Source organism: Rhincodon typus, chromosome 18 (genome assembly GCF_021869965.1).
Source record: "Rhincodon typus isolate 14 chromosome 18, sRhiTyp1.1, whole genome shotgun sequence".
Taxonomy (NCBI): domain Eukaryota; kingdom Metazoa; phylum Chordata; class Chondrichthyes; order Orectolobiformes; family Rhincodontidae; genus Rhincodon; species Rhincodon typus.
In genome coordinates this window covers 16,278,317-16,294,306 of record NC_063349.1, presented here as the reverse complement: position 1 = coordinate 16,294,306, position 15,990 = coordinate 16,278,317, and the positions used below count along the sequence as shown (strand labels likewise).

The following is a 15,990-nucleotide window of genomic DNA, read 5'->3' as shown; positions in this document are numbered from 1 at the left end:
CACCACTTAGTCAAGCAAACCATAACAATAAAACCAGTGATGTATCCTGTGTTATGCTGGTCCGGTATCTTCTCTTGGCTCCAACATGAAGAGGTTTAGATTTCGTTTTTGGAGCTTGTGTTAAACATCCTGATATACTCTTACTCATCATCAATGTTCCCTCTAAGCTGAGCAGCTGCTCCAAGGGTCTGTGCATTGTGATTGGCATTCCACGCCATGTCAAGATATTCACTTCTGGTTTCTCCAGCTGCTGTTGCACATGGACCTCCAAAATCCACCCAGTGGTTGGAGAGATTAGAGGAAAGGTAGCTCATCAGACTTTAGAGATGGCGGTGCAATATTTTAGTCAGTAAACCCTGGGAGTTTTCAGCAAAAAGTCTCATGAAAGGAGGTCAGACAGGGGCAAGGCAATCTCCTAGCGATTACTGCTTGTTTGGACATCTGTGGCCATTATCAATGCTTGGCTCAGTTCCAAACATTATTGGGTTTCAGCACAGTAACTATTCCATTCATCTGAGAAAGAATAGATGTTTCAAGAAGTTAAACAAACTGTTTGTCCTTTTGGTGTGGTTTCTGGTTTGTTGACACAAGTTTAGGATTAAAAATATTATAAGTTTCTTTTCACATGGTAGAAAGCATTTTCTCTCAGTGCTGGTAATGTGGATAGGTTTTTATTTTCCTGAGGGAAAAACACATTTTCCATTGATACTGCATGGTATTTGAGGACTGTACATAATGACTATAAGGATACAGCAGTGAGGGTTTCATGGAAGATATCTGAACACAGAGAGGTTGTATGAGGTGCAATGTGTAAACTGAGAGGTCACGTGAGGCATACAGATGGCATTGGGTAGCACAAACTTGCATTTGCAATTGAAAGAGGTAAAAGGTGAAGTTTAAGATGCTTTTAAACATTGTTGACAGCCGGGATACAATATTGGAGAACTGAGGCTGTGCTTTGAACTGGCCTGCCTCTACACCTACTCCTCATACAGACTAGCATGATTCACAACCTGCAATGTGAACACAGCCCTGATGTGACAAGCCAAAAACAGCATGAGAAGTCACACAGGGCTGAAGGGTGTGCAGTGACTGTAGCGAGATCAACCAGGGGGACCTCATAGAATATGAGTTCCTTGACTGGGGCTGTTACCCTGGTCCAATCAGAGAGCCCTGGCTGACAGATATAAACAGGAGTGTCAGAGGTTCTGTTCACTCTGAGAACTGGGTCTGAGGAAACCGGACCAGTGTCAAGTACTACGCAGGTGTAAATAAACGGTAACTTGGTAATGGATACCGGCCTCTGTGGAGTTATTTCAGTATGCAGTTTGTGAGCTACAAACGTACATAGGTCAAGTTATTCTGAGCCCAAAGGTAGATTCAGACTGAAGTTTCCTTTTGTTAACTTTAAAATCCCCTACTGAAGGAAATGAATTTAATTCAATGCTGTCACTAATCAATATATTGCATTTATGTTTTAAGCGCCCTCCTATCATTTGGCACATGTTGACATGTTAATACCTTTCTTTGTTGAAAACTTATGCCTGTGACCAGCAAGTTGGCTTTGCAGATTTTAGTAAACCATTAATAAATTCAGTTTTTGGCATTTGTTCAGGCATCTTGACTGCTATGGCTTGAGTGCACGTGATGTGGGCTGGGATGTCATTAGATTTCTAATGTGTAATAACCAATGCTGATAAAAACCATTTTCCTACATGATCCAGTTTTGTTTTTTACTGTTAAGAACAGCAGTAGACCATTCGGCCTATCGAGTCTGCTCAAACTTTCAATGAGTTCATGGCTGATCTGATAATTCTCAACTCTGTGTTCCTGCCTTATCCCCATATACCTCGATTTCCTTAAAAATCTGTCTATCTCAGTCAGTGAATATCCTTAACCACCCAACCTCAACAGCCCTGTGCAGTAACAAATTCCACAGATTCATTACCCTCTGAGAAAGGAAAGTTCCTCCATATCTCCGTCTTAAACGGAGAAGCCTTATTTTGATTTACGCCCTCTGTCCTCTCCTGTCTTGTGTCTTCTATACCAGAGAGCAATTGCAGGAGCCTCCGAGTAGCACCGCGAAACATGCTTTAAGAGCTGCACGAGGGAGAAGTATTTTATTTATCTAAATATGTTCTTTGCTTCCCTTTTCCAGGTCAAATGGCCATGCCAAGGTGGTGGAACTAAGTCTACAGATGTTCAAGAGCACCAATGACCATGAAGTATTTGGTGCTGCATCAACCACTGAGGAAATAGGTTGTCCCTTTGTACATCAGTGAGTTCAATCCAATTATGAGCTTTTAGGTGATACAGAAAAATGGAAAGTGGGACAGTGAAGGACTTATCTTAGGTAAACACGCCAAATGTCACAATCAACTGGGGGAAATCTGATAGACACAGTCTTATACAATATAATGTAATGATATATTAGTTTTCACTTGTTCTGATTTTCAGCTCCCTGAGAAGGGAGTTAGTTATACAAATGAACAAAAGTCCTTCCCTAATGGGTTTTCTAATCATATCATCTCCCTCTGTTGAGCTGAAAGCATTAAAAATGAATCAAAAACATTTAAGAGAGTTCTGGAAGTGAGGGAGGCATCCAGGCAGAAAGCTGCAATCTAGTAAATCATGTTAATTCCTGAGGGCCTGATCCATCATATGTGACTCCATCCAAATGAGGCTCAAAGATTTGCAAATTTTGTTGTCAAGTTGGGCAGAATCATAAAATGTGCTTGCCACTTGCTGGGTGAAGCTGTCTGCTCTGGATGTGGCAGGGTGGGAAGGAAGGCCCATTATTTACATTCCCAACTATTTGCAGATTGAGGCACTGATATGGCCAATTAAAGACCGTTCGGCCAGCCACGGATAGTATTAGCCAGGTGGGCCAGCTGCTGCGTAGCACGCCTGGAAGCAAGAACAGGAGGATGCTTGTGGGAAGAGGGTAGTGTGTTGCAGGGGCTCAAGCAAAGGCCATGAGCTCTGAAAGCCAATTGCCTGCGCTTTCTGCTGACCACTTTCCTCCCTTCTCCATTGCAGCCCCAACCCTACGAACTGTGTCCCATACTTACCTTACTCCAGGATCCTGGCACTTCAGGCTTGCTCCTCCAGCAACCATGCACTGGGACAGCTTATCTTTGATTGGCATCTTGTGGCAGGGGTATCTTTTACCCACAGGGACCTAATTCCTGAGGACGTTCCTCCAAACTGCCTGATTGGCAGAAGATGAAGTGAGGCAGTGGGAGTGTCTTGCCAGCTATATGACTGGGACTAATTCCAGAAACCCAGCTCCTAAAAACCAAACTTAACTCAGTCACTGAAGAACCTAATTTCATGTGGAAGGAGTTGTGAAGGATGGTCCCTTTAACAGATAAAATCCTGGCTGTCCTTGCGTAATTTGTGAAAAATATAAATTTGACTTATTCTGATATTATAAACCAATGGGCTTGTTTGTGGTTCCATCTCAACCACAAAATGCATTGTAAGATTAATCAGTACAATGTTTAAACCATGCAATATCACTGTGCAGCACTTTATCACAAACTCTGAGATTAAGTAAATTGAACTAAGCGTACTTTAAATAATTGTTATCAGTCACTTTCTCTGTCAGGTAGTCTCCATGTTCTTCTGTGTCTGGCTGAACAACACAGACATTTCATTAACAGCCTGAAGTTTCAAACCAGTTGTCACACCAAACTAGGCATAACACGCATTGTTCTTCAATAATTCAAACATTACAATTCAATAAACAAAGACATGGTGCTCACGAGTCACTCATGTCTACTCTGTAAAAGACAGTTGTAGACACAGTTTGCTTGTAATTGAAAAATGTTAAACTTTCTAAGAAATAGGAAAAAATATTCTCATGTCATGCAGGAGCAGGAAGGGGACACCCATCCCATATCACTTATAGTCCATTAGAGGAAGGTCAGTTAGTTTGTATTGCTGAACTCTTCACCAAATGTTGAACAGACAATCAAGGATAATATTAGACGGCATGACCCTGAAGGTAGCAGAATAAAACCTGGTCATTATCTAAGGCCTGATTCCTATTATTGTCCCAGTTTTTGTGTTCACTTTGGCCCTCTATCTGTGCACTTAAAATTACAGAAGGCTATGTATTCGTGAGGCAGTGTGACTGAGATTTTAGATACTGTGCTCATGAGTTTGTCATGGTTTTGTCACTACCCCAGTTTTCACTTATCCTGGTGAAATTCAGGAAACTCCCTATTTTATAGACAGAGGAAATGTAAGCTGTTCCAACAAAGACATTTCAATGCAACCAAGCAAACAACATTGGTTCAAATTAGAGCCTTAAATATCTCCTATATGGGACCGCAGGGTCCATAATACAGTGACTGTGATTGGACTGCACAGGAGCACACAAACCACTTTACTGTGATGGTAATTGGACTGTATGAGAGTACAAGATCCACAATAAGATGACAGTGATTGAAATGAACCACTTTACTGTGACAATGATTAGACTGGACTGGTGAATCAGATTTACTGTAGTGAGACAGTGATAGGACTGTTTGGGATTACAAGATCCACTAAACAGTGACAGTGATTAGACTATACTGGCGTATAAGATCCATTACCCTGTGAATGGACTGTACTGGAATACAGGACTCACTGTACTGTGAGAGTGATTGGGTTGGTTTAGTTTGTAAGATCTGCTACGCTGTGATAGTGATTACTGTATTGAAATATAGGTCGCATTATATTCTGACAATGATCCACTATATTATGACATGCATTGGCATCCAGGTTCCTCTGCCGACGCAAATCCGCCCACAGCCGATGCCGCACGGCCCACCACCAACGCCGACGTCGCTCCGCCCATCGCCTCCACAACCAGCAGCTCCAGAAGAGAGAATAGCACCCAGCCCTGCCGGGTCTTCACCATCCCCCAAGACCTCCCCCTTACTGAGGACGAACGGTCAGTCCTCAGTAAAGGGCTCACCTTTGTCCCCCTCCACCGACACATCAACGAATACCGGTCACGCTTGGACGTTGAACAGTTTTTCCGCCGCCTTCGCCTCCGCGCTTACTTTTTCAACCGTGAGCCTAACCCTCCCTCTACTGACCCCTTCTCCCGCCTCCAACACACCCCCTCCTCCTGGACGCCACCCCAAGGCCTCCTACCCTCCCTCGACCTCTTCATCTCCAACTGCCGTCGAGACATCAATCGCCTCAACCTCTCCACCCCTCTCACCCACTCCAACCTCTCCCCCGCAGAACGTGCAGTCCTCTGCTCCCTCCGCTCCAGTCCCAACCTCACCATAAAACCCGTGGACAAGGGAGACGCAGTTGTAGTATGGTGCACTGACCTCTACATCGCTGAGGCCAGGCGCCAACTCTCCGACATCTCCTCCTATCGCCCTCTTGATCATGACCCCACCCCCGACCACCAAACCATCATCTCCCAAAACATCCACAACCTCATCACCTCAGGTGACCTCCCACCCACGGCCTCCAAACTCATCGTTCCCCAACCCCGCACCGCCCGCTTCTATCTCCTTCCCAAAATCCACAAACCTGACTGCCCTGGTCGACCCATTGTCTCCGCCTGCTCCTGCCCCACCGAACTTATTTCCACCTATCTCGACTCCATTTTATCCCCCTTGGTCCAGGAACTCCCTACCTACGTCCATGACACCATCCACGCCCTCCACCTCCTCCAGAACTTCCAATTCCCCGGTCCCCAACACCTCATCTTTACCATGGATGTCCAGTCCCTATACACCTGCATTCCCCATACAGATGGCCTAAAGGCCCTCCACTTCTTCCTGTCCCGTAGCCCCGGCCAGTCCCCCTCCACTGACACCCTCATCCGCTTACCTGAACTCGTCCTCACCCTCAACAACTTTTCTTTCAATTCCTCCCACTTCCTACAGACAAAGGGGGTGGCCATGGGTACCCACATGGGCCCAAGCTATGCCTGCCTCTTTGTAGGTTACGTGGAACAATCCCTCTTCCGTACCTACACTGGCCCTAAACCCCACCTCTTCCTCCGTTACATCGATGACTGTATCTGCGCCGTCTCGTGCTCCCACGAGGAGCTCGAACAGTTCATCCACTTCACCAACACCTTCCACCCCAACCTTAAGTTCACCTGGACTATCTCTGATACCTCTCTCTCCTTCCTGGACCTCTCTGTTTCCATCTCTGGCAACCACCTGGAAGCCGATATCCATTTCAAGCCTACCGACTCCCACAGTTACCTAGAATACACCTCCTCCCACCCACCTTCCTGCAAAAATGCCATCCCCTATTCCCAATTCCTTCGCCTCCGCCGCATCTGCTCCCAGGATGAGGCATTCCACTCCCGAACATCTCAGATGTCCTCGTTTTTCAAGGACCACAACTTCCCCACCTCAGTGGTCGAGAACGCCCTCGACCGTGTCTCCCGCATTTCCTGCAACTCATCCCTCACACCCCCTCCCCGCAATAACAACATGAACAGAATCCCCCTCGTCCTCACGTACCATCCCACCAACCTCCGGATCCAACGCATCATCCTCCAACACTACCGCCATCTGCAATCCGACCCCACCACCAAAGACATTTTTCCCTCCCCACCCTTATCTGCTTTCAGGAGGGACCACTCTCTCCGTGACTCCCTTGTCCACTCCACACTCCCCTCCAGCCCCACCACACCTGGCACTTTTCCCTGCAACCGCAGGAAGTGCTACACCTGCCCCTACACCTCCCTCCTCACCCCCATCCCAGGCCCCAAGAAGACTTTCCACATCAAGCAGATGTTCACCTGCACATCTGCTAATGTGGTATACTGCATCCGCTGTTCCCGTTGTGGCCTCCTCTACATCGGGGAATCCAAGTGGAGGCTTGGGGATCGCTTCGCAGAACACCTACGCTCGGTTCGCACTAAACAACTGCACCTCCCAGTTGCGAACCATTTCAACTCCCCCTCCCATTCCTCAGACAACATGTCCATCCTGGGCCTCCTGCAGTGCCACAATGATGCCACCCGAAGGTTGCAGGAACAGCAACTCATATTCCGCTTGGGAACCCTGCAGCGCAATGGTATCAATGTGGACTTCACAAGCTTCAAAATCTCCCCTCCCTCTACCGCATCCCAAAACCAGCCCAGCTCATCCCCACCTCCCTAACCTGTCCTTCCTCCCACCTATCCCCTCCTCCTACCTCAAGCCCCACCCCCATCTCCTACCTACTAACCTCATCCCACCCCCTTGACCTGTCCGTCCTCCCTGGACTGACCTATCTCCTCCCTCACTCCCCACGTACACTTACCTTTACTGGCTCCATCCCTGCCTCTTTGACCTGTCTGTCTCCTCTCCACCTATCCTCTCCTCTATCCCTCTTCTATCCACCTCCCCCTCTCTCCCTATTTATTTCAGAACCCCCTTCCCCTCCCCCATTTCTGAAGAAGGGTCTAGGTCCGAAACGTCAGCTTTCCTGCTCCTCTGATGCTGCTTGGCCTGCTGTGTTCATCCAGCTCTACACCTTGTTATCTCCCCTCTATGATGATGGGTATGTGGCATTAAGTTAACCATGGTCCTGAATATTGTAGCTTTGCCATGAAACTGAACAAGTCACAACATTTACAATCCATAAGTAGTGTCAACCATCTCCCTACCTTGAGTCCAATTGGGGTTAACAGCATCAGATGGATGTTACAAATTGTGTTCAATCGTCGGATTACTGGGATTTGTTTCCACTTTTGTGCTTGTTTTGATGGCTGTAGTTTAGAGTATTTAAAAGAATAGTTCCATATTGTGAAGAGATTTTACAAAACTGTATGCAGTCTGTTCATGAGTGCACACAGCAGGAAATGCATTGTACCTTGTCCTTCAGAGTATACTGGCCATTGCTGATTAAAGAGAACCAGCTGCATTTATTTATAATAATTGAACCTAACAGTTTGTCCTTCAAAACTGAAAAAAAACCCTGTAAATATTGCTCCTTATTTAAAGAAGATTATGTTAAATCACAGTAATTTGCTATCTTAAATATTAAGATGTTGGATGGACATATCATGTTATCTATCACAATTGCCTTTTAGAGTTTCATGAAATCTATTGCTTTGCAAATTTTCTAGAAATTCTTATCATAAATTGCTTATTTATGAGATAAAGCTTCTTTCCACTGAACACAGTGTGTAGAAAATATGGGGTGGTATTTTTGCAGTCCCTCGATGGTAGAAGCAATGGCAAGTGAGCTCACTTCACAGCTTGGACTATCAAATGTCCATTATTCTCCATGCAATGCTGCCTTTCTTGGGTAATGTAGGTTTTGGAGGCCAAGGAAGACATTCTTTACCCTTGCCACCAGACTTGCAATCTCTGACTGAATGTATGCCAAATGGCTTAAGCAGCATACATCAAAATCAGTTTTACAGTGTGAAAGATCCATGCATCCCAGGTCCCTCCTTGTTGGAGATTTCCATGCCCCAGTGTTTTGAGGGCACTGTTTAAATGTCACTAGTATGTGCTGAGATAGCTGAATGATCACATGATGGCTTTGCTCCTCAAATTGCCCATGTAGGCTCATTGGAACCATTTTAACTGGACACTGCAGTGAGACAGTCCACAGGAATGGATGACAAACACATGTGTCTGGAAGTCTAGGACCAGCATCAGCTTCCAGCAGATGTACTGCAGGCTTCTAATGGGAGTTTCCAACAGCAGTGACCATCATGATGTGGCAAAGATGGGGGAGAGCCACAGTTGCTCATCTTCCATGGAATGCTGTGCAGGTCAGAGAGGAACTTGACACTCTACTCTATTCAGAGGTAATGTCATGATGTCTAGCTTATCTGCACTGCAACACCTTCTTCCACTGGGACCAAAGATGCCTCCTCCACATCGGGCTTTCATGCTGGTCATATCTTGGGTTGCACTGCAGTTGCTCCAGACAACTGGAGGATTGATAAGGCTATTTGACGGACAAGGAGGATCCTTAGGAAAGCAAGATATTCTTCAGAAGACACTAAGAACATTCTACAGAGCAGTCACATGAGCCAAATCAACACAGGCAGGTCTTCTTTGTGAACCTTGTTCAGTGGAACTTAAATGTATGAAGTCATCCATCATTAACTATAAATGTTTTCATGCTACAGAGACCAGCATCCACCAGGTAATCACCCAAATGTAAGCATACTTTACCAGCTTGGTCTTTTTAGGTTTACTGGTTGAATAAAAGTTAAGGTTACAAATGGATGGAAACCTCACAACATCTAATGCTCCCTCTTTCAATCCTGAGAAAGTTTCGTGCTGGTATTGACGTTATGAAAACGATAGGATTAGAGCAACTTGTGATGCTGAGAACAGTGAGAAATCTTCCCTTCATTTTCGTAGCTGCAGCTAAAGTGAAATTCGCTCACACAGCTGATGATGAAAACTGTGCATAAATTCAGAAATGAGATGATGTATTTGCAATGAAGTTTCACCCAAGTCACCTCTGAGTCCTCAGTAGGATTTACTTTTCCTTTCTGTCTCAGTATGTATCAGTTCAGTCCTGAGGCCCACAGCTGAGATAAAGGGAGCTTTTCCTATGGGGAAGTCTTGGAGATTAGGGCAGGTGACCCCTGGGATGTTTGTTGTTGGAGGATCCAGACATGCTGAGGGTATTCTGTGTAGGTGAAGGCTCACCCTCCTACACAGTTGGGAATTGCAGGCAGCTTGTGGGGCCAGACACCTCTAGAGTATCTTGCTGGAGGGGCCCTGCATGGAGTTCATCCGCACTGGCACAGCCCTGTCTCTGTGTGAGGAAGTGAGGGAGGTCAAGGGCCTTCTTCTCCCTGTCACCTTGCCCTTGGCGCTACATCAATGGCTAAACTGATGGTGTACAGTTCTGCCCATATATCCAACAGACCCTATGTGTGCTGGACGTGGCTCTCCATGGCATCTGCCAACCTGTCCATGGAGATAGTCAGACTCTTGCATGCCAAAAACAACAGGGTCCCAACAGCTCCTCCAAACTTTTGTTCCAATTCTCGAGTATCTCTGACATACCTCTGACGTGTCTCTTCATGCCTTTGAATAAATTTACTATTGGCCAATACCTTCTCCTGACTGAGACTGAGCAGATATCTGGTCTCTGGCAGTACCCTGAGTGCCAATGCCATGGGGCATTTAAGCCTCAGCTAGCAGTGGAGAACTGGCAACGATGTGCTCATTTCAAATTAGCTCCTGAGTCTCATTGTAAGTCTAAATTACTCACTGAGGTGTCAGTATCTGTGTGGGTTGAGTGTGCAGGAGGCAGCCTTGCCAGTGCATCTTCTAAGGGATCTGAATCTTTTTGTTGGAGGTGAGGAAGGAGCTGAGGCCTGGAGAGGCTGCTTTCTTCAAAGTGAAGACTATGCGGATGCTGTAGGTGCCTGCAGGAGGCAAGAGAAGGAATACGTTATGAAATAGTGGCAGATGTTTATAATGGCTTCACTGCACTAGTAAAGGGAGAGCTCTTGGCAATGAATATTTACAGGGTTGCTGGCACAGACGACTCAACACAAGTGAGAATCGTCCTCTCCCGCTAAGGCAAGGATTTCTCGTCTAAGGTGGGGGAGAGGGGAAAGTGGTGAGGAGATGAATATCAGTTACACTGTACCTGTCTCAGTCTTCTCTGCCCTATTGTGGGTCCTTTCCTCCTGGAATGAATCAAAAGGATGGCTGGATTGAAATGAAAATGTCTGACACAGTATTTAGTGCTGATGCTGATTGGGTGAAGTTGGTGAGGTGTCCTGAGTGACTGAGTAGACAGCAAAAAGGACACGCATGGTTAGATGTGTAGGAGGTTGGGATGGGTGAGAGTAAGTGAGGGGAAATACTGCGTGCAATAGTGAGTTTTGTAGACTGTCAGCCTTGGTGGGAGGTATGTGTGGTATAGATAGAGGGAGTGTGAGGTAGCAGAGAGAAGATTTACCCTTACAGAAGGTCAATGTCCTTACTGCATTGCTGGGCATTCCTTCAGACCATCAGCAACACAATGGCCCAACCAGGGATCAGGCTATTTTGGATCTGATACTGCATAATGAAGAAGGTTTTACAAATTATCTGAAAATAAGATTCCTTAGTGTACAGAAACCACTTAGAGAAAAAAGCATTCAGTTTAAGAGTGAGAAAGTTGAGTCAGAAATAACTGTGCTAAACTTAAATATGGGTCATTGCATAGTGATGAGGGCAGAGTTGGCTGGAGTGGACTAGAAAAAGTGTTTAGCAGAGAAAAACACAGGTGATGAACAAAGGCAAATGTCTAAGAAAGTAGGCCATGACTTACAGCAAAGATATATTCCAGTTAGGAAGAAAGATTCTTGGAAGGAACTAAACTGACCGTAGTTAACCAGGAAAGCTAAGGATAGAATTAAACTGAAAAGAAAAAATACAATATGGCAAAGATCAGTGATAAGCTAGAGAACTGGAAAGTTTTAAAAACCAGCAAAAGATTAACAACATGAAAAAAAAAGGGAGAAAATAATTGGAACATGAAACCAGGGTAATAATAACGGGGAACCAGGAAATGGCAGAGAACCACCCAGAGACGACGAGCTCCCTCACTAGTGGGCGGCACGGTGGCTCAGTGGTTAGCACTGCTGCCTCACAGCACCAGGGACCCAGGTTCAACTCCACCTTCAGGCGACTGTCTGTGTGGAGTTTGCATATTCTTCGTGTCTGTGTGGGTTTCGTCCAGTTGCTCCGGTTTCCTCCCACAGTCCAAAGATTGCAGGGTAGGTGGATTGGCCATGCTAAATTACCCATAGTGCCCAGGATGTTTAGGTTAGGTGGGTTAGACATGGGAAATGCAGGGGTAGGGGAATGGGTCTGGGTGGGATGCTCTTCGGAGGGGCAGTGTGGACTTGTTGGGCCAAATGGCCTGTTCCTGCACTGTAGGGATTCTATAATTGAATAAATACTTTGCATCAGTCTTCACTAGATGGACATGAATAATGTTCTGAAATCACTAAGTAATCAAGGGGCAAAAGTGGGAGTGAGTGGGCAATAAGCACAATACAATCACTAGAGAAAAAGTACTGGGAAATTAATGGGGCTAAACATTGAAAAGTCTCCTGGACTGACGGGATGCATCCTAGGATATTAGAACAAGTATCTATAGAAATAATGTATGTAATTTTCCAAGAATTCTTAGATTCTGGAAAAGTCGAAAAGGATTGGAAAACCATCAATGTTGTTCAAAAAGGAAGGTGACAACAAATAGGTAATTGTAGGCCTGTTACATCTGTTGCTGAGAAAATGTTAGAGTCTATTATAAAGGATGTAATGGTAGAGCATTTAGAAATTTGTAATATAATCAAGCAGAGTCAGTATGGCTGCATGAAGGTGGAATCAATGAATTTCTTAGAATTCTGTGAGGAGATAACAAGCAGGGTAGATATAGAAGAACAAGTGGATACAATATTTTTGGATTTTCTAAAGGCCTTTGGTGAGATTCTGCACGTAAGGCATAATAAGATAAGAGCACATAGTGCTGGAGGTAATGTACAAGCATGGATAGAGGTTTAGCTAATTAATAGACGACTGAGAGTTGGAATAAGGAAACTGTTATGAACCAGACCGACCCCCCTCAAAATACATTAAGAAGATGGCCTATTCCCTAACTTTTTCTTAATGTAAAGGCAAGTGCCAGGCGTTGCATTCTGAATGCAATTTGATTGGTCAAACTACCAGTTGTGAAGCAAACACACGCTTTATTCAAACACTGTAGTTAAAATACAACAAAAGAAAGAAGAAATTGAATAACTTAATTCTAATGGAAAACATAACAGAATAATAGATTAGTAAATGTTCCAATATAATAACATCCCATAAACACACCCTTGGCAAAGGAACATTTAGTAAAATAGATTGTCTCATATGCAATTCTCTAGCCCAGGAGGAAAAAACATCAAGAGAAAGTTCTGAGAGAGAGAGAGCAACAGGGAGAGATGTACTGAAGCTTCCAAACCCAACCTCAAGACCCCAGCAACAACTGCACCTGAAAATCTAAAACTAAAAATCTTGGGTCTGTGGGAGCTTGACCCCACCCTATCAGGCTGCTTCTATTGCTCCAATTTTAAAAAAACTCAAGGCCTCACAAGCTGTTTTTTGGATTCAAATACACAGCTCGTCGTCTCTGTCTTAAAACCACTCTTCATAAAAATAAGGACAACATACTCCTCTTATAGCCATAGTATTGCCACAAAAGCAATTTCTTTGGTAACCAGTAACTAGTAAAGTGTCAGAGGGATAAATTCTTGGGCTACATTTACTTACAATATAAATAATTTAGATGAAAAAAGTGGAAGCACTATAGTCAAATTTTAGGGTGACACAAAAATAGGTGAGAAGGCAAATAGTGAGGATGACAAAGAATCCACAGAGGAATATAGACAGGTTAAGCGAGTGGGCAAAACCTTGGTAGATGAAAATGTGAGGACTTAGTAGGAAGAACAGAGGAGCTGAATAGCATTTCAATGGAGAAAGACTGTGGAAAGCTGCAGCACAGAGGGATCAGTGCTTGAGTTACAAGAATCTGTATGCAGGTTCAGTGGGTAGGCAAATCGACTGTTGGCCTTTACTTCCAAAAGAACTAGGTACAAAAACAGGAAGGTCTTGCTAAAAGTATATCAGGCAGCTGTCAGACCATACCGAGAATACTGTGAACAGTTTTGGTCCCCTTTTCTGAGGGAAGACATACTGGAGGCAGTCCAGAGAAGGTTCATTAGGTTGATCTTTTGCAGACAAGGAGCTTATGGGAACCTGACCCAAGGGAGAGGGCCCCTAGGAGGGGATGACACTTTGAGCTGTTGGGGAATTCAGGGTGAATACTGGCAGAGTTATTCAGCAGGTAATTCACAATACCTCCTCCCACTGTGTCAAGCCCAGCTGATGTCAATATGAAGGAACAGCCACAACTACAGCCTTTGTTTTTTACCTTGTAAGGCCATGAATGCTTGACCACTTCAGAATTACTTCAACCCAGGTTCCAGCAAATGCTCTTAGTCACACTGCTCTATCACTATATTCACTGCAGCTGTACGTAAATCAGCTTCCTGAGAAACTATGAGATGAGTTTATGTCAGGGCCGGTGAATCAGCATGTTTACTGGCTGTCTTTCTCATTTATTCCATTCCAGGAAACTTTGTTGCTCGCGTTCAAATAAAACTGCACATACTTAAAGATAACCACAAGATGGCAGTCTCAGACCTTGTGTATTAACAAGAGATAGTAGGAACTGCAGATGCTGGAGAATGCGAGACAACAAGGTGTGATTGTTTGCCAAATGCAAAACTTCTAAAATACAGACATTTCAAAATTGTGACATTTATACATTTGCATTAAAAAATACAACATTCAAAATCCCTCCCCAGTCTAGGTGGTTGATTTTGTCACTGTGTTAGGGCAGTATGGTTAGTTTGACAGCTATGCCAATATTGCCTAAGGATAGTAATATTTTGTTGCGAATCCATATGTGTTCCCTTATCATTGCCTTGGAAGGCAATCGCAGAGCTGGAGTGGCAAGGCAGTGTCTCACAACAACTGTTTTATGTCTTGTATAGCCATGAAGATCAATCAAGGAAAAACTGATTGTTGAGGCAACCCTTCAGCATCTAATCTATCACATCCCCTTGAACAGGAAGTAAAATTCTCCATCTCCAGTTCTGGTGTGGTGCACTCTGAGCCAGGGGTAAGTCCTCTGTAAATGGTGATATCAAATGCAGACCTGTGTCAGCATGAGGACACTCCTCTGAAGGAAATAACATCCTCTGAACTCCAACAGAAAGTAGAAGTGTATAATCTTCAGGAAGGAAATACATTTCTGGACCAGAATCCATAAAAGCTTTCTGTGTCTGCAGACGGGGGTGATGGTAAATTATTCAGTAGCAGGACATTAAGAATATAGCACCTGCCCACTTGTCTTAATTTCAGTCAAATGATTGGACAGCTAGATGTTGAGGGCTATAGTTCTATGTTTGCTTTCAAACTCATTTTTGCAAAAGGTCATTCTGTAAGTGATCTCAATCATTGTCAAAAGTTTGCTTTTTTCATGATAGCCTTCTGAAGACTTAAACAAATATTTCCTCTCAAGAATTTGTTTTATAAATATGAGATTATCACCCCTTAATTGTAGTTCAAGCCTTCCTAAGTGGTATTGGTTGATTGATTGATTGATTTTATTGTCATGTGTACCGAAATACAGTGAAAAGCTTGGTTTATGACGATACAGGCAGATCGCAGCAAGCAAAGGATGTACAGATCAAAAAGACTTAGAGGCATACAGGCTACATTGCAGGTTACATTATTTGAGGCTAGAGTCCATTCAACAGTCAGAGAACAGCCAGAAAGAAGCTGTTCCTGAACCTGCTCGTGCATGTGTTCAGGCTTCTGTACCTTCTCCCTGACAGAAGAGGTTGTAGGAGGTCATTACCAGGGTGCGATGGGTCTTTGATGATGTTGGCTGCCTTACCGCAGCAGCGAGCTGTGTAAATTGAGTCCATGGATGGAAGGTTGGTTTCGGTCTTGGTCTGGGCTGTGCACACCATCTTCTGTAGTTTTTTACGGTCCTTACCAGACCATTATGTACCCAGACAGAATGCTTTTAATGGTGCATCTGTAGAAATTGGTGAGGGACCTTATGGACATGCCAGATTTCCTGAGCCGCCTGAGGAAGAAGAGGCGTTGTTGTGCCTTCTTGACCGTAGGAGGTCCAGGACAGGTTGTCGGTTATTGTCACTCTGAGGAATTTGATGCTCTTCCCTCTCTCAACCTCAGTTCCGTTGATGTAGATGGGGATGTGTTCTCCTCCTTTCTTTCTGAAGTCAATGATCAGTTCTCAATGATCTTTGAATTCTGAACATTTTAGAATACTTTCCCCCTTTAAGGTACCTCCTCATTGTTTCAGTTGCATAAGACAACTGACTGTCTCTGCACATGACTTGTATAAATCTTCTGTAATCTTTTCTTTCTAAGTTTCTGAGGCACAATAGTGCAGTGTGACTGTTAATAGTTG

The 15,990-nt window shown here is 44.4% G+C and overlaps 1 long non-coding RNA gene across 1 annotated transcript in view; it reads left to right on the top strand.

The window, feature by feature from the left end:
* LOC125485322 overlaps nt 1–14,661 on the top strand; it is an 81,910-nt gene extending 67,249 nt beyond the window's left edge. Inside the window, exons 2-3 of the long non-coding RNA XR_007264065.1 lie at nt 2,159–2,278; nt 14,540–14,661. This is a non-coding gene — a long non-coding RNA (uncharacterized LOC125485322). The remainder of the gene's footprint in view (nt 1–2,158; nt 2,279–14,539) is intronic.
* The last annotated feature ends 1,329 nt before the right edge of the window (nt 14,662–15,990 follow it).